Genomic DNA, 25,449 nt, shown 5'->3' on the forward strand with positions numbered 1-25,449 from the left:
TATAGACAGCAGCAAGCCGGATTTAGGCTCGGGTTAAGAAAGAGTACGATGCCGCTGAAATGAGTGATTTGCTGGGCCCCGCGCTCCTGCTTCTCTCCAGTCTTCTAAGCCGGGGACTCTTAACCTCCAGCTATAAGTACAACCTGGCCCCAGTGTGGGATTAGAAGGATGGAACGAAGGAGGGAGAGGCTTGCATACTGAACATTGTCCTTATGCTGGAGCCAAAGCTGCAGCTGAGCCAGGAGCTTTCGTCCTCACCTCGCTGGACAGATGGGTATCCGGGGATGCTGCCTTGGGAGGGTCAGTCTGGCTGCTGTTGCCTCTCTCCCAGCCCAGGAGCGGCCAGCGCCCACTTTGGTCCTGCTGTGACTTTGCCTCTGTGGCTGGTCCCCTACCTCAGGCCGCTGCAGGACCCTCCTTACCCTATTTCCTGCCTGCTTCCCAAGCCAGCTGCCTGGTCCTTCTCTCCAGTCCCTTCCCCATCTCTCTGCTGGGTTTTCATTCCCTGCTGACTCCGATCCCAGCCGTTTCATGACGGGCTGAGCCCCAGTTTTAATAAGAGTTGTTAATCATGGGGATGATTTACTTGGAATCCTTTGTAGATTAACATGGTGCTTAGAGAAGTGAAACAGTAGGTTTTTACAATACAGGAAGATTAGAGCAACTTCTCTGCATGCACGTAAAGCAGTATTTCCTATCAATTTGCCTGGCTTAAGTAGAAGTGGGGGTGGAATCGACCAGATGGCCTCCTCCCAGAGATAACTTGAAGAAGATGAAGGTTTTAGAGTCAGATCCAGATCCAAACCCCAGCTCTGACCCTCACTGCCTGTGTGATCTTGGGCCCAGCTACCTGGCTCCTTGCATCTTCAGTGTCATCTCTCTTGGGAAAGTCAGACTAATGATAGCACCTCCCTGGTAACTGTGAACATGAACTTGAGGTGCAGCCTATGAAGCCATTCTTCTTGGGCTTCCCTGGTGGCTCAGATGGTACAGAATCCGCCTGCAATGCAGAAGACCCGGGTTTGATCCCTGGGTTAGGAAGACCCCCTGGAGAAGGGAATGGCTAATCCACTCCAGTATTCTCGCCTGGAGAACTCCACGGATAGAGAAACCTAGTGGGCTGCAGTCCACGGGGTCTCAGAGAGTCAGACAGGACTGAGCAACTAACACTTTCTCACTTCTCTAGAGAGGGAAAGCTCTTCATCATTTCCTTTAGGCTTCGGGAGTCCTGAGTTATTTGTAGACACTCTTTCTCACACTAAAAAAGGTATTTCATTTCATATTCAGATTTATCTGAACTGAGTTAGAAAAGTTTCTCTCCCATCTAATATTTAAAATTGGAAGTTACAGAAAAGAAAATTAAGGGACAATGGCTAGACTTAATACAGAAGAATCCTTCTTCTGCATACTGATGTTTTCTAGGGTTCTTCTGCTAAGAGAGCATTTGGGTCCACATTAGATGCTATTATCTATTTGACAGAGAAGCTGAGACGCCAGGCTGAAAGCAAAAAGCAATAGTAGGAACTACTGGGAACCTTTGTCTCTTAAAGATCAATTAGAGGAAAGGGTAAGATGGATCAGAAAAGTCAGATTTGGGGAAACTGGGATGTGATATATAAACATTGACACTGTTTCAGGAAACATCTTCTGCACAAAGGCGACATACACCTGAATTGCGGAGCACTGCCCTACCTTGTACTTGGAATGCAGAGCACGTTGAGAGTGTGTGTGTGTGTGTGTGTGTGTGTGTGTGTGTAGGGAGAAAAAGAGAAAGGAAGGAAGGAGGGGAGGGAAAGAGAGGGTGAAATTGAGAAACAGGGGCCCCTATTGGCACGGCCTTTCAAACTACTTCTGCCGGTCACAGTCACAGCACATTGAACTCTGCGGGGCAGGATTGGTCATGAAATCAGTCAACGCTGCATTTTGTGTCTGACTCTGGTTTATTGTAGACTGTTTTCTCCAGACATCTTCTGATGTGTTCGCAAATGATTATAGATTTTTCTTACCACATTCCGGGTCTCAAGGCTTTGTCCCCTGCAGTCCTACACCTATGAGGGCTAAGAAGCTCTCTGGGACAGTGCTGGGCCCCTGGACTCCCAGCCTGGACAGGGTGGGAGTTGGGACCTGAGGGTGTCATCCTGCTTTGGTCTGGACAGCTCAGGACTGGAAAGGAAATAAGCTTTCAGGTGGGCGACAGTGATGCCCAGTCACGGGCAGATGAGGAGGCCGAGGAGGTTGGAGAGGGGGAGGAGGTGCTGACACCAGGAGAAGCAGTTTGGGCCTTATGTTTAGTCTATGAGGGTGTAGGTTGGCAAGAGGCGGGCGGGGAAGGTCTACTGAAGATTTATGTTATAAGAAGTTTGATGTGGCAGCGTGCAGTCTGGGTTGGAGAGGAGGATGTTGGAACTGGGAAGATGGATTAACAAGGTATTGCTCTCTTCAGTATGTGACAGAAAGGATAGAGGAGTTGTGGGTGTTGATGCAAAGGAAGAGAGGGAAATGGGACACAGAGAGAGACACACAGTTAAGTACGAGTCTCAGTTACAACCATTGGATGAGTTTTCTTGTTCATGCAGTTACTCTTTCATTCTTTCCAGTAGCAGCTATTGAGCAGCACTGGGAGGGAAATCATGGCTCAAGCGTTTCTGAATTCACTTCTTCTTCTTCTTCTTCTTTTTTTTTTTTTTAAATTTATTTCTTTGGCTGTGCCAGGTCTTAGTTGTGGCACATGGAATCTTCCATCTTTGTTTCAGCATGCAGGATCTAGTTCCCTGACCAGGGATCAAACCCAGACCCCCTGCATTGGGAGCATGGAGTCTTAGCCAATGGACCGCCAGGGAAGTCTGCTGAGTTGACTTCCTGATGGAGGGTTTATAGTCACAAAAATAGGCAATTACAATAGCCGTGGGGACACAAAAGAGGGGCGCTGGCTGGGGGCTTGGAGTGGTAGTTCAGGAACACTTTTTGGAAAAAAGCAGAACAAGCGACCTCTAAGCCATGAGCTAGTCAGCAAAGCCAGATGCTATCATGAGGCCCAGAGAAAAAAGCAGGCATGGATGAGCTCGCCTGGTTGGCAGTGAGACATGGTTGATGACCTGGGAGAGGGCAGTTGGGGGAGGATTAAAGCTGTGGCAAAGCTACTGTGTTTGAATCTAGTGTCTTGATTTGAATAGGAGATGACCGCCACTGAAAAGATCGTTTGTTCCTCAATGTTCCCAGGAGGAGGGGGCATGCCTTGCCTCACCAGGGACCACACAGGGAACCACCGGCATGGGTCAGGAAGGCGTGGGAGCTGGGGGCAGTGTGGTCAAGAGCCTTTGTTGTGGTTTCTGCACGGAGGAACAGGTGAGGCAGCATGCATGGGCTTCGGATTGGTTAGTCTGAATAATCTCAGTGGGTTCCAGGGCACAGGGCCTTTCTCTAGTTGCCTGGTACCTACTCCTAAGAGTGACGAGGGCAGATAGCTAGTGTACCATGTATGGAGTATACCTGCCTTGAGAACACTCAAAAAAGGAGGAGGTTGTGGTGTGGGCTCTGGGTTTGTTGGCTGTTTTGGAAAAGTGCCCATATGGGCTAGCTGTTTAGGATCTCTTGGAATTGGGTAACCCTGAGAGGGGCAGTTCCTCCAGGGTCAGCAAAACCCCAGATGTAAGGCATCCAAATACAGACAATCGAAGACGTGGTTAACACAGGCAGTTAAGGGACTCATCATACATGACGTCTATTGGACAGTATCTGTATGTCAGGTATCCTTCTTAGTCACTTACATGTTTTATCTCCACTCTCACAGTAAATTAAGGAATTAAGTAGGAATTAAGTACTACTCATTTACAGATGAGGAAACTAAAGCTCAGAGAAGTTAAGGAATTTGAGCTAGGTCACACAGCTAGTACTGGGCCTGGAGTACTGGGCTGGTGGTCTCAGTCACTGGGCCTCCTTAGTAGGTGCCAACAAGACACAGCAGAGGCTATAGAATCCTCATTCCATAGTGATCATTTTAATGCAAATTCAGAAGTTCATGCATTTCTATCTGGCATTTTTCTTTCCAAAACTCTCCATTAGATTCTACTGCTTCCACCATGGTGGAGGTAATGGCATTTTACAGGAGAATTAACTGCGGGTCAGAAAGATTTTGAGGCTTTTCCAAAGAGACATCTTGATTCTGCCGGGGAGTCAGACTCCCAGCTGTAGTTGTTCTGAAAGGCATCAGCATTCCCCTCTCTGGGCAGCCGAGGAGGCTTCCCTGAGAAACATCGCTCCCTTTATTTGCATTCGCACAAAGCGTCTCTAGGTTTCAAGGAATCTCTTGCAAGCCCCTGTACTGTTCTTTCTATAAAGAAGGGGCAAAGAACAGTCTGTGCCGAAGCCTTTGGAGCATTCAGGGAATCCAAATGAGATTTGCTCAGTAATTATGTTTTCCTTAACGAAGTTTCAAGGAGGCGGTAACTACCAGGGCTTTATTCAGACACCAGCCATTTCTCATCAGTAAATGGTGCTTCAACAACAGAATCATAAACAGAAGATTTTGATGGGTCCACATTCCAAAGGCTGCATGAGCTGGAGAGGGAGAAGGGAAATATTGAGGTTTGGGGTTTTTGTCTTGACTTCTGATAACTGGCCTTTCAGCTCTGTTTGGGTGGGTCAGGTTCCAGTGTGAAGAACAGGCTTCAGTTAGTATTAACTGTTCTTAAAGGTGCCACAGGGGTTGCTTAAGGATGCCAGGGCTCAGCTGCCAGCCTGGGAAGACCCTCTGGAAGTCTGTGGGGCAAAGTATCTTCCTTTACCCCTTATAGATGATTAGACAGGGAGCCTGCAGGAATGACTGAGCCTTTAGGTGTATTGTAAATTGAGCAGTAGCATAAGAAGGGAAAATTAGCCCTTGGGGACCCCTGTGCTGCTGGTCATTAGGAACAGGATCTTGTCAAGGTCAGGACAGTTTGCAGCCAGATGGTGTTGATTTCTGATTTGTCACAGAGTTGTCTTGCCTGGACTTGCCCCCTTCTGAATTTCTGACCCACCTGCAGTGGGCTCTTGCCTCCAGTGCCCATTCTCAGTGACTCCCACCTCCTGCTCTCTGGGCCTTGTTCCCAGCCCCTGTCCTTTGCACTGACCCTGGGCTGGAGGGAACAGCTGATGGATCTCCCTCTGAGAAGTATTCCAGTTATCAGCACAGCGAGGGTAAGGCGTAACGGCCAGGACATAGAAGCCTACCATTAACCAGCTATTCCCTTGCTCCCTGATGCTGCTGCTGCTAAGTCACATCAGTTGTGTCCGACTCTGTGCGACCCCATAGACGGCAGCCCACCAGGCTCCCGTCCCTGGGATTCTCCAGGCAAGAACACTGGAGTGGGTTGCCATTTCCTTCTCCAATGCATGAAAGTGAAAAGTGAAAAGTGAAAGTGAAGTCGCTCAGTCCTGTCAACTCTTAGCGACCCCATGGACTGCAGCCTACCAGGCCCCTCCGTCCATGGGATTTCCCAGGCAATGGTACTGGAGTGGGGTGCCATTGCCTTCTCCCCCCTTGCTCCCTGGCCACAAGTAAATCACTGAATCAAAGAGGGTCTGGGTCAGACTGCCCTGGTGGTCCAGTGGTTAGGAATCTGCATGCCGATGCAGGGGACATGAGTTTGATCCCTCGTCCAGGAAGATCCCACATGTCTCAAAGCAACTAAACCTGTGTGCCACAACTAGAGAGTAGTCCTCACTCTCCATGACTAGCGAAAGCCAGAATCCAACAGTGGACCCAGGGCAACCTAAATAAATAAATAAGTAAAAAAATTTAAACAATTTTAAAAGTTAAAATCAAAGAAAGTCAGGATCAACAATTTGGAAACTGAGGTTCAGAGGAGAGCAGTTACTTGAATACCAAAATGTACCCAACTGATAAATTTCAGGCTTTGGAACTAGACCTTCAACCTAAGTGTCAATTTTCCCACAGAAAGTCACAAATGAAGCTTGCCACATACCATAGTACTTATTTCCAAAACTGAGTCAGCAAGCCTTGCCCAGCCTTACTGAAGTGGCCAGGACAGCTAAAAATACTTATACCTTGTGAAGCTCTATATTACTTCTCAGTTCTCAGTTTTTAGCAGGGAGGTACCTATTTTAAAAAATACTTCCAAAGTTTGAGGCATAATAACATACAGTAATATTCTTTTTTGTAGTGTGCAATTCTATGAGTCTTGACAAACACATGCAAGCATGTAGCCACCAGTTCAATCAAGGTATGGAACGATTGCATCACCCCCTGAATGTTCCCTGTGTCACTTTGTTGTTAACCCCTGTCCTGACCCCCAGCTCCTGGCAAACACTGATCTGTCTTCTGGTCTGCTTTTGCTGTTTTGGAAAGATCCTATAAGTGGAGCGATACAGTGCCGTAGCTTGAATGTGTTCCCTCCAGAATTGTTGGGATCTAATCTTCCATGTGATGATATTGGGAAGTAAGGACTTTGGGAGGTGATTAGGTCAGGAGGGTGGAGCCCTCATGAATGGGATTAGTGCCCTCATAGAAGGGGCCCCAGGGAGCTCTCCTGCCTCTCCCAGCATGTGAGGATACAGCAGGAAGACAGCGGTCTATGAAACAGGAAGCACACCCTCACCAAGACACTGAATCTGCTGGTTCCTTAATCTTGGACTTTTCAGCCTCCAGGACTGCAACAAATAAATTTCTGTTGTTTATAGGTTGCTTAACCTGTAATATTCTAAAACATACAGTATATAGCCCTTCCAGTCTGGCCTTTTCCACTTAACATAGTGCTTTTAAGAGTCATCCAGGTTGTTGCCAATATCAAAAGTTTATTCCTTTTTATTACTGAGTAGCATTTTGTTGTATGGATGGACCATGGTGTGTCTATTCCTGGACCAGTTGAAGGACTTTTCAGTTGTTTCCAGTTTTGGAAGACCGCAAACAAGGCTGCTATTTTGTAATAATATAAACACAGGGAGCATCTTATAAATTTATTTGGTCAACTCTGATTTTTCAATGATTGAAGAATGAGCTTTGCTGGCATTCACTGGACAAGTGCTCTTCAAAATTCTGGAGAATCCAGCACAGTGAAGATATAGCAAGGCTTTTAGCTCTTCTACCGTGAATTTATGTAAAGTACAAACTTATATATTCTGCATTTACAAATACATTTTATATATCTGTAAACACAGGATATTTTTGTAAAAATTTAGTATACATTGAATTTTCCCTGAAAATTCACTAAGCACATTGGGAAGACTGTACCTTGCTTTGTTCTGCATTTTACCAAAAGTTGGTCAACACTTTGGAAAATCATAGCATCCTTTATCACTCTTGCCAACTGAACTTGTGGTGTTTGAGCTGCCAACACAACACTTTCTGTATTAGTTTGAATTTATAGTTGCTTTGTTCGTGGTGATGCTACATAAAGGTGCAAAAATCTGACTCCTTCCTTCTGTCTTCTAGTTGAGTCATACTCAAGCATTTGCATAATGAAATACTTATTATTTTGTCATAAATTACTTTTAAATTACTCCTTTGTATTATAACTAGGGGAATAAGGTGAATTAAAAAACAATTAGGTTTGCAGTTATATATGAATTTTTATTTTGGAATAGAAAAGATTTATCATAAAATATTGGTTATAGAGAAGGAATGTTGATTGTAATAGAATTGAAGACCACTCCTCTTCCCAAGAGTTGTGTGGTCAATATAATTTGTCCAGCAGTATAGACAGAACCATGTCCTGAGAGAAAGGTTTAGATTGGCAGCTGGCAATTTTAGGAGAATATTCATGTTCCAGAGTTTGCTGTAGCAGGGCTTAGTTCCCTTGGCTATATCCAGAAGCATTTGGAAAAATAATCAGCTGATAAATATTTATTGAGCACCTATTATGTTCCAGGTGGTATCACTATCCACGAGGAGAATTCTAATGGTGGCGGGGGTGGGAAGATGTATATATTCCCACATTTGTATGTATTTATACATAGACATAAATGAAAAAGATAATTGCTGGCACTGATAAGTGCTAAGAAGAAAATAAAATAGATAACAGCTTTACCTCGGGGATTAAATAAGTCTCCTCTGAGTTTGTACATGAAAATGAGAAGATGCAGTGTTGAAAAGATCCAGGGAAAAAGCATTCCAAACACAGGAACTAGCAGGGGTAAAGGTGCTGAGATGAGGAGCATATAGGATTTTTTGAGACAAAAAGAAGACCAGGTATCTGGAACCTAGAAAATATAGGGAAGCTGGAGGGAGAGAGCATCAAAGAAGCCAGAGTTCTCCAAATGATGCAGGTCCTACAGGCCAAAGTTACGTGTTGGGATTTCACTTTTAGCAGTGGGAAGCCTTGGGGTTGTGTTAAACATGGGAATGGTATAATCTGGCTTTTTTTTTTTTTTTTTTTTAAAGACCACTCTAGCTGCCCTGAAGGGAGAGTGGTGGTAGAGAGACCTGGAGCGTAGTGTAGAGATCCAGGAGAGAGGTGGTGGAGACCTGGATCAGGGAAAGGCATGCAGATGGCGGTTAGCAATTGAACTAGAAATGCGTTTTGTATAGGAGGAACGGCCAGAGCCGACGGATAGGATTAATTTTGGAGTCTTGAGACTGACTCCTCAGTTTTTGACCTGAGCGATTGGGAGGGAAGTGGTGCCATTTATTGAGATGGGGAAGATTAAGAGAGGTGATAGAGTTGAGGGGATAGCAAGTTAAGTGTGAGACACCTATTAGACCTCCACAGGGAGGGAATTCCCCAGCGGTCCAATGGTTAGGACTCTGTGCTTCCACTGCTCTGGGTCTGGGTTTGATCCCTGCTGGGGGAACTAAAGATCCCATAGCTGTGTGGCACAGCCAGAAGGAAAATGGACATCCACATGAAGATAACAGTTAATAGTTGGGTATACAAAGTCAGGTGAGAAATGCAGTGTGGAGATAAAATTTGAATGTTATCAGCCACAGAGATTTTGGAAAGATAGTGGCAGCATAGTATTTGAATAGTTTTGGATCTTTCCCAAAATCCCCACATAAAACAACAGAACAGTGAGATGATAAAACCAAAACCCATAGGCAACATTTATAGTAAAACTAGGTGATAAGATATCCTCTAAATTGCAATCAGATGGGCAGAAATCATTAAAAATACAAGATCCGTCTTAGTGTCCATACGTGAAAAGCAGAGAGAAAACAGAGGGACGGTGGGCCTGAGAACAGAAGAGCCTCCAAGTAGCACACAGAGATATACTCAGCGGAATATATGGCGGGGCGCTTGGACAGTAGCAGCTGCAGCCGGGGCAGCGGTTACACGGTCCTGCTCACCACCATAGCAGGTGACTGCGGGGAGCCCACCAGCTGGACTGAAGCGGCTAGACCAGAGCAGTTGCTGCGTTTTCTCAAAACTGGTCTGCCAGGGCTTCTTCTTGCTGGGGTCCCCACTGGATAGTAGGGAGTGGAATCCAAATTGTGGAAGGTTAGGATAATGAAAAGGAAAAGAAAAGAAGAAAAAGTCCAGAAAAAGATATGGGGAGGGGAACAGAACCAAGAAATTTCAGAAAGCAAGCTACTGTATTTTTCAGTTCAGTTCAGTTCAGTCGCTCATTCGTGTCTGACTCTTTGCGATCCCATGAATTGCAGCACGCCAGGCCTCCCTGTCCATCACCATCTCCCGGAGTTCACACAAACTCACATCCATCGAGTTGTTGATGCCACCCAGCCATCTCATCCTCTGTCATCCCCTTCTTCTCCTGCCCCCAATCCCTCCCAACATCAGAGTCTTTTCCAATGAGTCAACTCTTCACATGAGGTGGCCAAAGTACTGGAGTTTCAGCTTCAGCATCAGGCCTTCCAAAGAACACCCAGGACTGATCTCCTTTAGAATGGACTGGTTGGATCTCCTTGTAGTCCGAGGGACTCTCAAGAGTCTTCTCCAACACCACAGTTCGAAAGCATCAATTCTTTGGCGCTCAGCTTTCTTGACAGTCCAGCTCTCACTGTATTTTTAACACTACATAAAACAATGGAGGGGGGCTGCCCTGGTGGTTCAGTGGTAAAGAATCTGCCTGCCAATGCAGCAGACAAGGGTTCGATCCTTGGGTTGGGAAGATCCCCTGGAAAAGGAAATGGCAGCCTCATCCAGTATTCTTGCCTGAGAAATTCCATGGACAGATGAGCCTGGGCAGGCTACACCCCATGGGTTGCAAAAGAGTCAGACATGACTTAGTGACTAAACGACAGCAAAATAGTGGAAGAGGATGCTATATGGAGTTAGAAAAGACACCTAAGTGAGGTCTTTTTCTAAAAGTTCAGGAAAACTCTTTTCACTTAAAAATGAAATCATTGTGTCCAAACTCCATAAAAGTTACTGTAAGGAAGACAGAATGAGAATAATATCCCTGTAGACAATGAAAGCACACCAAAACAAACAACACCAGCAAAACAAACAGAAAAACCCACCAAACTATAACATGCTATTTCACAATAGGCCAAACATTAAAAAAAAAATAGTACAACATGAAATATGATCATATTGATATTTAGAAAAACAAATGTAGTGATAGAATTCAAGAAAGAATGAGAAATAAGGGGAAAACATTTTATAATGAAGAAGTAAACTATAAGGAACATGAGAGCAAATAAACACTACAAATAGTGCCATATGAGAAATAGGCATAAAGGAAAGAAAACTGTAAAACCGAGAAGAAATTAGGAGATAAGCATGGTTTGAGAGAAAGTGACATATTGAAGGAAGACAGAAGATCCAACACGTAGATAACAGGTATCCTTGAAAGGGAAAAAGAAACCTAAAGCAAATAGCAAATCATAAAAGTTATATTCAAAAATCTTCCTGAAATTGAAAGAAAATTTAAAGCTGCATATTCAAAAAACACCCTGTGTATCTGAGAATATTGATCCAGAAGGACCAAAACTTGTTCTAATAACATTACTAGGGTTTAAAGAAAAAGAAAAAAAATACTCCTTTGGGCATCTAAGCAGAGAAGTAAGTGATTTACATGAAAAAGAAAATGATACTGTCCTCAGACTTTTCTACAGCCATATGTTATGACAGAAAAAAATGGAGTAACATGTTAAAGGTACTCAAAAAAGAAAATGGGAACATGAGCCAAAGATTGTATATTCACCCAAACTGACATTCAAGTACAAACAGCACAACTATCGTTAAAATTTGCTGTTCAGTCGCTCAGTCATGGCTGACTCTTTGCAACCCCATGGACTGCAGCACACCAGGTTTCCCTGTCCCTTCACTATCTCCTAGAGCTTGCTCAGACTCAAGTCCATTAAGCCAACGATGCCATCCAAACATCTCATCCTCTGTCTCCCCCTTCTCCTCCTGCCCTCAATCTTTCCTAGCAAGAGGGTCTTTTCCAATGAGTCAGCTCTTCTCATCAGGTGGCCAAAGTATTGGAGGTTCAGCTTCAGCATCAGTCCTTCTAGTGAATATTCAGGACTGATTTCCTTTAGGATGAACCAGTTTGATCTCCTTGATGTCCAAGGGACTCTCAAGAGTCTTCTCCAGCACCACAACTTGAAAGCATCAATTCTTTGGCGCTCAGCCTTCTTTATAGTCCAACTCTCACATCCATACATGACTACTGGAAAAACCATCAGTTCAGCTCAGTCACTCAGTCATGTCCAACTCTTTGTGACCCCATGGACTGCAGCACACCAGGCTTCCCTGTCCATCACCAACTCCCGAAGCTTGCTCAAACTCATGTCCCTCGAGTCAGTGATGCCATCCAACCATCTCATCCTCTGTTGTCCCCTTCTCCCGCCTTTGATCTTTTCCAGCATCAGGGTCTTTTCCAATGAGTCAGTTCTTCACATCAGGCAGCCAAAATATTGGGGTTTCAGCTTCAGCATCAGTCCTTCCAATGAATATTTAGGACTGATTTCCTTTAGGATTGACTGGTTTGATCTCCTTGCAGTCCAAGGGACTGTCAAAAGTCTTTCTCCAACACTACAGTTCAAAAGCATCAATTCTTTGGTGCTCAGCTTTCTTTATAGTCCAACTCTCACATCCATACATGACTACTGGAAAAACCATAGCTTCGACTAGACGGCCCTTTGTTGGTGAGGTAACGTCTCTGCTTTTTAATATGCTGTCTAGATTGGTCATAGCTTTTCTTCTAAGGAGCAAGCGGCTTTAAGTTTCGTGGCTGCGGTCACCATCTGCAGTGATTTTGGAGCCCCAGAAAATAAAGTCTGTCACTTGTTTCCACTGTTTCCCCATCTATTTGCCATGAAGTGATGGGACCAGATGCCATGACCTTAGCTTTGACTGTACTGACCTTTGTCGGCAAAATGATGTCTCTGCTTTTTAATCTGCTGTCTAGGTTTGTTGTAACTTTTCTACTCACAGAATATTGTTCCCATGAGTCCTTCATAAGGAATCTACTAGAAAATTGAGTTTGAACAACCCTATGGCCAGAGAGATATGGATGTTAGACCAGCGGTGAGCATTAAGCTGTTATTTATAGCAACAAAACTAAGTGGAGTTTCCCAGGGCTACATTATAAGCTGCAATGGCTATATCACCTGACAATGCAGATATGTTATTAAGAATAGGGGAACAGAGACGGCATATGCAAAAACATTTAAAATCTTTTTTAATAATCATAATAGCTGGGAGTGCTATTAGTATTGCGACTGCTATTCTGAGACTATTGTATGTATGATGTGGAATAACACAAATGAATCATTCTAGTCATTCTAATTCTGTCTTTCCTGTGTCCTTGAGAGTCTGGATTCTTAGTGCCAAAGAATAGAAATATAAATGTAGTCATAGAAAAGGCAGAGTAAAAATCATGTAGACTTGAACTTGAACTTTTGATCTGATAAACTTTGATACTTATAAGTTGTGTATTTTATTTTATATACAATATTTGTTATTTCTGTCTATAAATAGATTTTTCATTTTGCCCCCTATCTCTGTCCACTGAAGAAAGGCCTAGAGACTATGACCAAGAGATGCACCAGATTATGGTCGTGCTATTCTGTTTCTCACTGAAAGAAACCAGGGTTTCTTGGAGACATGGCTGACCCCAGGTTTAGGCAGAAAAATGTACAAAAATACCACGTGGAGCAGTCATGTCCAAAGGACTTAGGTGCTAACTTAAAGAGACTCTCACTGGTCAAAGATGACAATTTGAGCTTTAATAAGGATAACAACTGCAATGGATTGAAACCTATATTTAAACATGGGTTTAATATGTTTCTATCCATGAGTTCATAATGGCATGTGAAATATTAACTAATTGGTCATCATTGCAGGATGACAGGGAGCTAATTAATTATCTTGAAAACCATGTAAATAAAAGGAAATTAGCATTTATCCTGTCATTCCTATGTGAACTGTGCCCCAGGGTAACAGAGTAATAGATAAGGGGCAGCATCTCTGTATACAATTATTCAGGTTGATATGTGAAACTTAAATGAATGAATGGACCTAGAATTTAGACTTTAGACACTGAGCACCAATAGTTGGTAATACTGCAAAAAGAATAAAAGGCAGACGTTATGTGTCTTCTGATGAAAGAACATAGCGTCAATTATAGGCTCAGCTGAAGGTTTGAACCTGAACTTGACCAAGTCTCTGGATCCAGCAGCTGATTTATATGAATGAAGAGACAGAAAAGTGTATTGAGCTGTACCAGGAGTGTGAAGGCAACAGAATCCTGACTGTGGGGGAACCTCACAGGGTAAAGGAACAGGTGTACTTTAAGGAAAAGAAAAGAGATGAAGGGGAAATTTGTAAGTTAAAAGAGAATTAAGACAAAGTTCCTCAAAATGGGCAAGACTAAACTACAGTATCTGGGAATGCACTTGGGTGATTAAACCTAAATGCAGAAAAAATACACAAGAAGTGATTCCTATAAAAGTCAGAAAAGTGGTTATTTTTGGAGGGGAGGATGGGACTGCAGTTGGGATGGGAACCAGTAGGCCTTCTGGGTGCCTGCAATGTTGTATACCTGTAGTCATTATGAGGTTGTTCATCCCCAAAGCTATTTATTTTGTGTGGTTTTTCAGCATCTATGTTTTATTTTACAATCAATGGGTAACAAAATATTTTAAAGTCATGAATGTATAGCTGGAATTTAAAGCCATGGGAAAGATGAAGTCACTTGAAAGAGAGTGTAGATGGGAGGGGGCTTCCCAGGTGGCCCTAGTGGTAGAGAACCTGCCTGCCGATGCAGGAGCTATAAGAGATGAGGGCTTGATCCCTGGGTCAGGAAGACCCCCTGGAGAAGGAAATGACAACCCACCCCAGTATTCTTGCCTGGAGAATCCCATGGACAGGGGAGCCTGGCAGAGTACACAGTCCACTGGGTCACAAAGAGATGGACACGACTGAAGCAACTTAGCATGCTGGCACATAGATGGGAAGATGGCTCAGGACTGAATCTTCGAGGGGCACCTTGATGTTTGAGAAGGAGCCACTGAAGCAGGAAGACAAATCACAGCTGTGAATAAACAGATGAGTGAGATAGGATGGGACCTTAGAGAAGGAAGTATTTCAAGGTGGAGTAAATGATTTCACTGGTTGATGCTTCTGAGAGACTAAGTGCAGCGAGGACAGAAGATTCTTCATGGTCCTTGGTGCAATGTAGATGACTGAGGACTTTGGTAGAAGCTGTGTTGGAGTGATGAGGATGAAACCCAACCCGATGGGGTGGGTTAAAGTAAGCATGGTCAGTGGGATGGAGATTGAGTAAAGACAATGGTTTCTAGGGATATGGAGTGATGTGAGGTGCTATAAAGCCACCTGATTCAAAGAGCTGACTTGCTAGAAAAGACCTTGATGCTGGGAAAGATTGAAGGTGCAAGGAGAAGGTGGGGACAGAGGATGAGATGGTTAGATACCATCACCGACTCAGTGGACACTGAGCAAACTCTGAAAGATAGTGTAGGACAGGGGAGCCTGGCATGTGGCGGTCCATGGGGTGGCAGAGTGTGACACAACTTAGCGACTTGAAAAAAAAGGAGGGTGGGGCTGAGGCATGCATCAGGAAAGCCCTTGAGCCGTCTTAGTGCCAGGCAGGAAGGGCACCCTCCCCGGCCCCATGGCATGGGCACTCTGTCCGAAGATGAGCCACACAGTCTGTTCTGCTGAAATCCATTACCCTGGTCTCTGCCCTGCTCTGACCAGTGCTGTTTGCTGAGGCGACCAGGCGGCTAGTAGCCAGCTGGTGTTTCACATGCAGGGTGAGCAGGGCCTGAAGGGCAGGGGGGACTGGGCTTATGGACAACAAAAGCCAACAGTTGAGAGGATGCCAGTCAGATCAAAGCACCATCAGCCAGTTCTACTGATCTCTGTCTCCCTCTGCTTTGGCAAAGCCTAGAGAATTGATTCTCCCCATGTCTTGTTCATGCCTTCCCTTCAAAGCCTGGCCACAACTGGTCCTTTCTCATCCTGGTGAAGCAGGAGGGTCCGGACACCGTGCAGGCTGGGGTTACTGGAGACACAGCCAGTGGAAGCTGGCTCAGACATGCTGACAGGAGCAAGAGAGCCCTTCTTTCATTCAAGGATCAAAGCCTAAAGTTGGAGCAGAGAAGCTTTAGAGCAGGCTGAGTGTCCTCTTCGGAGCTGTCTGGCAATTTGAAGGGAGCTTTGGAGTCCTGCTCTACTTCTGTCTGTCTCCCCAACCTACTCTACTTTGTTTACTGAGGCTACAGACCCCCCCATCCTGGAGACACCCACCTTGCCCAGGAGCAGAGGCATCCCAGCAGGAGGGCAGAGTGAGGAGGAGCCAGACTTGAGTTTCCTCATGCCCACATCATAGAGATGCTGCAGAGTGCAATGGGTTAGTGTCTTCAAAGTGCTGACAACTAGGCTTGCCATGCAGATGGGGCCAATTTTAGCTGATCTGGTCTCTTAAGTTTCCTATTGGTCGGTCTGCTTTATTACCTTCTCTGTTGGGGAGTTTAAGACTCTGCGAGACTAAGCCTGGCCTCCTCCTAGTCTTGCTCCAAATCCTGCAAATGTGCACTGCCCAGGAAGCTGTGAGATGCAAGGGACCCCAGAGATGGTTGTGTAGATGAGCCCATAGGAAAGAAATCCTTTTCTACTGCCTCTGGAGGTTTTTTTATTTTTTTCCTATTATATTTTTCTCTGAGACAAAGTGTTCAGTCATCTCATACATATGTGTTAGAGCTAAAATTCTACATTGCTTTGTGGGTTATTTTGGAGGACGAAATAGACAATGAAACTCTTTTCCTCTTTTTTTTTTCTCTCTCTGTTAATATCCCTCTGTCCTCAGGCAACAGCGCTTAGCATCAGTTACACATATGTGATTGTTTTCTAGCATCTGTGATGCATTTACCCTGAACTGGCCCAATTACATGCCAGTCTAATATCTAGGGTCCTGGCCTAAACTAAAGGTGACTTTTGTGGCTGTAAACAGAATTACACTAACAGGATCACACATAGCCCAGACCCAGGACCCGTGTTGTAGGACTGCGCTCCAGCCAACTGACCTCACATGTGCTCAAGCCTTGTCCACTAGGACAGCCCATCTGGTGGCCAAAGTCTGCAGTTGGTAAATGCAGATGGCTGGTTTGCATGACACTGAACAGCTTGAGATCTGGACTACATGGACGATTAGCTGAGCTTGTGCAGATCCAGCCCAATATCTGGCATCATGGAGGTGTACCTTGTTCTTTCTTCCCCTTTATTTTAATAAAATGCCTGAGCCTGGCTGGACTCTGGAATCTACAGCCTGTTATAACTGAGTATAATAGTGGGTTCTAGTTAGACTTCTTGGAGAAGGCAATGGCACCCCACTCCAGTCCTCTTGCCTGGAAAATCCCATGGACGGAGGAGCCTGGAAGGCTGAAGTCCATGGGGTCGCTAGGAGTCGGACATGACTGAGTGACTTCACTTTCACTCTTCACTTTCATGCATTGGAGAAGGAAATGGCAACCCACTCCAGTGTTCTTGCCTGGAGAATCCCAGGGATGGGGGAGCCTGGTGGGCTGCCATCTTTGGGGTCACACAGAGTTGGACATGACTGAAGCGACTTAGCAGCAGCAGCAGCAGTTAGACTTCTTGGTGGCCCAGTGCTAAGGAATCCACCTGCTAAGCAGAAGACGCGGGTTTGAGTCCTGGGTCAGAAAGATCCCCCAGAGGAGGAAATGGCACCCCACTGCAGTATTCTTGCCTGGAGAATCCCATGGACAGAAGAGCCTGGCATGTTGCAGTCCGTGGGGTTGCAGAGTTGGATACAGTTTGGCAGTAGGCTTTCAGACTTTCATAGTAGTGGGTTGTAGTTAGGCCACTGGCAAAGTCGTATGCTGTCCATGTAGGTGCTTCCAGTCTTTAATTGGAAGTTCAAGGGGACCGGGGACAATCACATCTTGCCTGTCATCATAGAAGTAGCTCTGAGCTCCTGCCTCCCCTCCAACACACAGGAGTGACTGAGGCTCCAGCTAGAGTAAGGGTTGGGACTGGGCCATCCCCATAGGATCCTGCTGACCCCACAGAATCTGTAGCTGCCCCATGGCTTGGCCCTGCCTCCGCTGGGAGAGATCATCGTGGCCCACCGTGCACTACACCACACAGGGAGAGGGCAAGTGACCTTCCAGGGAAGTGATCCAACATTCCCTGGTGGCCTGGGATCACCATAGCCATCTTGGGGATCTGCCTGGGATCCTGGCCTCCCTGGGAGGGCCCAGAGGAGATCATCTCAGCCACTGTGTCCCCATGGAGCTGAGTGACTGGCGAGGGATGGGAACTCTGTGAGCGTCCCTTCTGCCCATCTGTCGGCCCTTCACTGTGAGGACCTCAGCGCATCTGTAAAGTACTGGGGCCCCCTCTCTCTCCTCCTGGTCCTGTGCTCTGCAAAATATTTTGATTATGGACTATCTCATGTCACCCTCATCTTTCCATGGACATGCCATCTTCCTTTGGTTTTATATGAACTCTAGGGCTGGGACTGCCCTCGGGATCCCGATACTGTTCCACCTGTGTTTCTGGGTCTGCCAGCTGGGCCAGGGACCTAAGCATCTGAGGGAGGTGGGGCCTCAGAGACCATAGGTGGTGTATGGGGCACAGGCCCAGGTACATGCCCTGGGGCAAGTTTCTGGTAAGTGCTCCAGAGCCCCCTGCTGCCCTCCCCTCCCGGTACAGTTCCCACCATTGAGACTTCACCAGATGCTGGGGATGCTTCAGAGCAGCGGTCCCCAACATTTTTGGCACCAGGGACTGGTTTCATGGAAGACGATTTTCCCATGAGACTGGGGGGACAGGGAATGGTTTTGAGATGATTCAAGCTCAGTACATTTATTGTGCACTTTATTTTTAATTTAATGCCTCCAGTGATCTGACAGGAGGTACCAGTCCACAGCCTGAGGTTGGGGACCCCTGCTTCAAATCATCTGCATGCATTACATCATCTACCAATCACAGCACCCCTATTTACAATTTGAGGAATTTGGAGATTTAGAGAAGATGGGAAACTGGCCCTAGGTTTCACAGCTAAAAGGTGGTAGAACAGCTGTGTATTCTTAACCATGGCGCCATCCTGACTTTCTGCAAAGAACAAACATACAGATTTTCTTTCTAGGGGGACTTTCTGTTCATGTGAATGCCACAGAGGGGAACTTAACCTTTCAGATGAGACAGAAAACTCCTCTGTTCCTATGGCCATCAGTATGCATGCATCTGCTCACACAGACACACATACTCATGTCAACAGGCACTCATTGACTTGCTCTCCATTCATTTGTTCATTCAAACAGCCAAAACCCACTGAACTCCACCGAGCATCGTGGTGGATGCTGGGGCTTGAGAGAGGAGTCAGAAGCAGCCCTTGCTCTGGGGGAGTTCTTGGGCTCAGAGGAGACTGGTTCTGTAAATGTGCAACGCCCAAGGGCAGGAGCAGCAGTAGAAGCATGTCTGAATGCTTGGGCGCACAGAGGAGCAAGTCTGATTCGGGAACCTGTAGACGGATCTCCTTTCAGGAACTGAGAAAACATCGGATGTCCTAGAATCTTTGAATTTGCATAAGGCAGATGCAGAGAACGGACTTGTAGACACAGTGGAGGAAGGAGAGGGTAGGCTGAATTGAGAAAGTACCGTTGCCATATATACACTCTCATGTGTGAAATAGACAGCTAGTGGGAAGCTGCTGTATAGCGCAGGCAGCTCAGCCTGGTGCTCTGTGATGACCTAGAGGGGTGGGACTGTGACGGTGGGGGAGGCTCAAGAGGGAGGAGATACATATATAATTAGGACTGACTCCCACTGTTGTACGGCAGAAACCAGCCTAACATTGTAAAGCAATTACCCTCCAATTTAAAAATGTTTGAAAAAAGAAAGAAAATAAACTTTAGAAAAGAAAGGCTTCGGCTCTCATCCTAGCCCGGCCATTTCCTGTTGCAAAGATGCTGTGTCAGAGGACACGGTATGAGGTGCAGAGCCAATAAATGCTTATCTGACCAACAAGCTCTGCAACCTTGAACGAGTCAGCCAACCTCCTTGAGCCTCAATTTTCCCATTTACAAAATGGGAGCAATCCGATCTGCCCTGACTGCCTTTCCAGCTTGTAGTAGGGTGAGACCGTTTACTGGGGATGCACGCTCTTTAGGCGTGAACTTGTGTCTTCACTGTCATGACTCGGTTCAGCTAGGCTGGCGTCAGGGGTGTACGGAGGGCAGCCCGGATCTCCGGCTACTGGACAGAATGACAGGATTGGTCCTTGAAGGTGCTCAACAACATTCGAGAGATTAGTGTCTGCGACAGCACGGAGTCTGATTCTCCCGTACCCCGGTCTCTCCCGTGAGATGACTGTCAAGCACTTTGTCATAACGGAGTCTTTTATAAATACTTCCTAATAACGACAACCTACACAGTTGGCAGTGCGAGCGGGGCTGATGGGAGCATTAATGAGGCTGTTGGGTGTCTGCTGCCGCCCAGCTCCATCCGGCTCCACAGAGACTGGGGATACGCAGGAAGCTGTGGGGCTCAGGCCTCCTCCTTTCTGCCCCCACACCGAGCCTGGATGCTCAGCACACCGGTATCCAGGACACCACCGGCCCAGCTCATGTCCGTCTGCTGGGCTTTTTGTTGCTTGATGCCTTTTACTTGGGGGTTTTAATCAGTACTAAATAGTTGGGAAAGGAATGCAAAAGGCTCGTTCCCTGGCTCATGGAGGGAGGGCAGGTTGTAAACAGTGACAAGAATGATGTCAGCCATGTTTACCCTGTGCCAGGACCTGGGCAAAGCAGGTGGTGGCATCATCACAGGCACTGACTAGCCAATCAGAAGATGGAGAGTCTCTTTCTGGGGAAGAGAAGATGAGAGAGGCGGAGGAGAAATGGGTGAAGGGTGTGGGGCAGTGCGGGGGGGAAGGGATGGCGTTTGTATAAAAGACTCAAAGGAGATTTATGTGGAAGTTAGTGCTGGGAAAGGCAACCATTCTAAGTGGAATATTAATGGAATCCATTTTCTTGCCATCTCCTGAAGGAACACTTTGGAAGTGCAGGGGAAAAAAATCACTTTGTAATAATAACTGTTATTTATATAAGAGAACAGCATTGGATATATAAAAATGTGAGGTTTCAAGGCAATAACTGGACCCTCAGAATCATCATTATCCATTTAAAAGGTAATTTTTGGGCTAGGAAATTGATAGAAAAAAATGGCCCAACTCTAGCCTGGTGGTAAATAAATTTGTGTTTCAGTTTTATAATTTGATTTCATTCTGAATCTGAAGGGACTTGGTGACTAAAGGGAATTGAGTCGGGATGTAAATGGGAGTGACCTTCCCCACTGCATCTTTACTGATGCCCAAATATGACTGTGGGAGGGGGGAACGTCAAGCTTCCTTCCTTGGTCACAGCTGGAGAGAAAACAGTGGAGACAGAGGGACAATTCCTGCCAGAATGCACTGGGCATCTTGCGGGAAGTTTACTCACTGCTCCTGTAATTTCCCTCTGTCCTACCTGCCAAGTTAACCACCATGGATGACCATTCCTTTGGAGTTTTTTTCTATCAAAATCTATACATTTTTTTCTTTAAAAAGAAAACCGGGGATCATTCTATACATACTCTATTGGAATTGGCCCTTTTCACTATATTGTGAACACCTTTCCATGTCAGTTTATATAAATCTGCCTACTTTTTAAAAGTGGAAGCCTTCTCCCTTATGTGAATATCCATCATTTAAGTCAGTGTGCTCCTTTTGATGGACATGTGGCTTCTTACCACCCTTGTGCCAGAGTCTTGGCACACTTATAGGAATGTTTCTGGAGAGTAAAACCTCAAAGCGAAAGATTCGGATCAGAGGGTGTGAACATTTTAAATTAGAATCAACCGAACATTATTGACCTTAAAAAATAAGATCTGACAACCTCTGCCTCGGAGATCAAATGGATTATTATGATGTCAAACAGGTGGGCAACATTATGAAAGATCTTTCTGGAATCGGTGTGTTTGCTTATTTAAGGGTGATGACAAAGGTTGAGAAGGAGATGGAACTGGTTATGAACGTGGAATGTTAAGCCCTGTCCCCACTAATGATGTCAGAAGTGTGACCTGGGAGGGTTTCCAGGGTAATGATAAACCACCTTTGCTACCTCTGCTGGTGATGATGACAGGTACCACGGAGCACTGAGGATGTGTAAGGCGCTTGGGGACTTGCTGTCCAAGGCCAACACTGGGACCTCAGTTCTGCTGCTGATGCACTCAAGACTTGGGTGCAATTTTTAACCCCATCCTGGGTGAAATGGGGACCATCACACACCATGCTGCTGCTGCTGCTAAGTCACTTCAGTCGTGTCCGACTCTGTGCAACCCCTATAGATGGCAGCCCACCAGGCTCTTCCGTCCCTGGGATTCTCCAGGCAAGAACACTGGAGTGGGTTGCCATTTCCTTCTCCAATGCATGAAAGTGAAAGTGAAGTCGTGTCCAATTCTTAGTGACCCCATGGACTGCAACCTACCAGGCTCCTCCATCCATGGGATTTTCCAGGCAAGAGTACTGGAGTGGGGTGCCACTGCCTTCTCCACACACACACCATACACAGTTTTAATAAGGATTAAATATCATAATTCTTCTAATATTGCTTTGTAAAGTAGAAAGCAGTACTTAAATATTAGTGTCTTTATTAATAATGAATCTGAGGTTTATTTAAAATGATCAGAGTGTTCCCCTACCTCCCCCAGCCTTTACCACAGTGCTCAGAGTCCTAGGACCTAAGGAACAGGTGTGTGTTTTCTCAGCTTTGCCATTTGATCTTGGGAAGTCATGAAACCTCTCTAAGTCAGAGGTTCTCCTGGAACTTTGAAGGAAACACAATTGTGTAAGGGGCTCAAAGTTGTGATCAATAGCATCTTTTGTCAGAGAGCAGCCATCTGATTTGGTACACCTAAGCAGAGGTGATCTGCTGATTTTTAGACAAAGTGTAAGACAGGTAAATAGGTATGACAGATAATTAGACAGGGGTAGGTTTTAGAAAAGGCAGAGGAACCAGAGGTCAAATTGCCAACATCTGCTGGATCATTGAAAAAGCAAGAGAGTTCCAGAAAAACATCTATTTCTGCTTTATTGACTATGCCAAAGCCTTTGACTGTGTGGATCACAATCAACTGTGGAAAATTCTGAGAGAGATGGGAATACCAGACTACCTGACCTGCCTCTTGAGAAACCTATATGCAGGTCAGAAAGCAACAGTTAGAACTGGACATGGAACAACAGACTGGTTCCAAATAGGAAAAGGAGTACGTCAAGGCTGTATATTGTCACCCTGCTCATTTAACTGCTATGCAGAGCACATCATGAGAAACACTGGGCTGGAAGAAACACAAGCTGGAATCAAGATTGCTGGGAGAAATGTCAATAACCTCAGATATGCAGATGACACCACCCTTATGGCAGAAAGTGAAGAGGAACTAAAAGCCTCTTGATGAAAATGAAAGAGAAGAGTGAAGAAGTTGAGTTAAAGCTCAACGTTCAGAAAACTAAGATCATGGCATCTGGTCCCATCACTTCATAGGACATAGATGGGGAAACAGTGGGAACAGTGTCAGACTTTATTTTGGGGGGCTCCAAAATCACTGCAGATGGTGACTGCAGCCATGAAATTAAAAGATGCTTACTCCTTGGAAGGAAAGTTATGACCAACCTAAATAGCATATTAAAAAGCAGACATTACTTTGCCAACAAAGGTCCGTCTAGTCAAGGCTATGGTTTTTCCAGTGGTCATGTATGGGTATGAAAGTTGGACTGTGAAGAAAGCTGAGTGCCGAAGAATTGATGCTTTTGAACTGTGGTGTTGGGGAAGACTCTTGAGAATCCCTTGGACTGCAAGGAGATCCAACCAGTCCATCCTAAAGGAGATCAGTCCTAGGTGTTCCCTGGAAGGACTGATGCTGAAGCTGAAACTGCAATCCTTTGGCCACCTCATGGGAAGAATTGACTCATTGGAAAAGACCCTGATGCTGGGAGGGATTGGGGGCAGGAGAAGAAGGGGACGACAGAGGATGAGATGGCTGGATGACATCACTGACTCGATGGACATGAGTTTGGGTGAACTCTGGGAGTTGGGGATGGACAGGGAGGCCTGGCATGCTGCGATTCATGGGGTCGCAAAGAGTTGGACACGACTGAGCAACTGAACTGAACTGAACTGAGGTGAAACAGGTAGGTAAGACAGGTATGACATTTAGAGAGGTGGGTAGGTAAGTAGGTCCAGTAGGCAGGTAGGTAGATAGGGAGATAGATACATACAGAAGTCATGGGGGCAAGATGAGAAGAGCAAACTGCTCCTTCTTCAAAACCCCTGTCTTGGCCAGGAGGGGAGGGCTTTGTGCCCTCAGAGACCAGGGACAGAGAACACGGGATGGTGGCATAAAAAATACCTAAGGAGCCAAAGAACTGTCCTAGATAGCAGACGGGGCAGGAGGAGGGGAGCTTACACTTACCCAATGCGTGGATTAACGTTTCCATTAGAAATCAAGAAACAGTTAGGAGCTGAAAGCATCAGACAGAAAGGCCTCTGCCATCATCCGGGATCCCAGATTCCTCAGAAGAGAGGCAGCAGAACATGGGTTTTCTCACCTCTTAGCCCTTCACTCTGGAAGTTCAAATGCAGACAACAGCCCCTGGAGGAGGGCGTGGCAACTCACTCGGTTTTCTTGCCTGGAGAATCCCATGGACAGAGGAGCCTGGCTGGCTACCGTCCATGGTGTCACAAAGAGCCGGACACTACTGAAGTGACTTAGCACAGCATAGAGTGTTCAGTAAATTGCACGAAAAATGCAGACAGCACTTGCATTCATGACATCACTGTGTACGAAGGCGGGTGTTGGAGGCGGGGACCGTTCAGCAGAGCGGTTAACGCTGTGGAGCTTACCATGGATGAGCTGTGTGACCTAATGTAAATCACTTAGTGTCTCTGACCCAGGGTTTCCTCAGTTCTAAAACAGGGATGATAGTCCCTTCCTCGCGGGCTTGCTATGGAATTACGTGAGGTCATATGCCTGAAACAGTAAACTCTCGATCCGTGGCAGTTCTGTAGGGGTAGAGCACCCCAGAAGTAGCTACTGTGCCTGCTGACAACCAGCTAAGACCCACAAACCTCAGGCCTTTCCCAGTATCAGCAGACACTGCCTTGATGTGCTAACAACCCCTAATGAGTGCCATGCTCATCAGTTACATAAACAAGCAATTAGTGGGTGAGCGGGCGGCTCTTCCTCAGCACATCCTATTAATCTGCTGGTCGTTGGTTCACAGTAGTTGGAAGTTGATGAACTGCACGTCCTAACAGGCCCCGGGCAGCCTCCATTCTGAGTGATCCCCAGGCATCCCCGGCCTGTCTGGACTCGCCATGGGTTCCTCCCTCTCGAGGGTTTGTAACAAACAGAGTTGGTGTTCGAGGTGGTGAAGATGTCTGGAAGGAGGCCAGGAAATGATGGAAAAAGTCCCAAAGCCCATAAACGGATTACCTAGATGTAGAGTCAGGAGTGATAAGGTGGTTTGAGGCTTGTGAGAGACTCAGACAAATAGCAAAGCTTTAGAGATTGCTTTAGAAGTATTCAGAACAATGTGGGGTGGAGGGGGGAGGCATGACGGGGGCTAGAAATTAGGCTGCCAGGACTCCCAATGCTGTACACCATTCCTGTTTGTGATACTTTGGTTTTGTGATTTATTTTGAGCACAGCCCAGTATTACACTAATATTTTTAGTATTGTGGTTAATATTGCGAACATTATTGTCGGATAATTTAATCAGAATTTTATCGCCATTTCCAGAAGTGGGTGCAAAGCTTGGTACAGAATCATTCTACACAGACACACACACACACACACACACATACACACACCCCAGTTCTCAAACCCTTCCCCCTCCAAGTATGCTTTTCACGTTAAGACCCAGGGTGAGGGCCATGTGAGCTTGAATCCTTAACGTGATGCGTGAACTTGGCTGTTGGTAACCCAAGCTCCTGATCCAGTAACTAAATGGTTTAAT

The 25,449-nt window shown here is 45.8% G+C and overlaps 1 protein-coding gene across 1 annotated transcript in view; it reads left to right on the forward strand.

Annotated features, from left to right (window-relative positions):
- GRIK4 (glutamate ionotropic receptor kainate type subunit 4) overlaps nt 1-25,449 on the forward strand; it is a 401,304-nt gene that overhangs the window by 125,204 nt on the left and 250,651 nt on the right.

This window comes from Ovis aries, chromosome 15 (assembly GCF_016772045.2).
Source record: "Ovis aries strain OAR_USU_Benz2616 breed Rambouillet chromosome 15, ARS-UI_Ramb_v3.0, whole genome shotgun sequence".
In the NCBI taxonomy this organism is placed as follows: domain Eukaryota; kingdom Metazoa; phylum Chordata; class Mammalia; order Artiodactyla; family Bovidae; genus Ovis; species Ovis aries.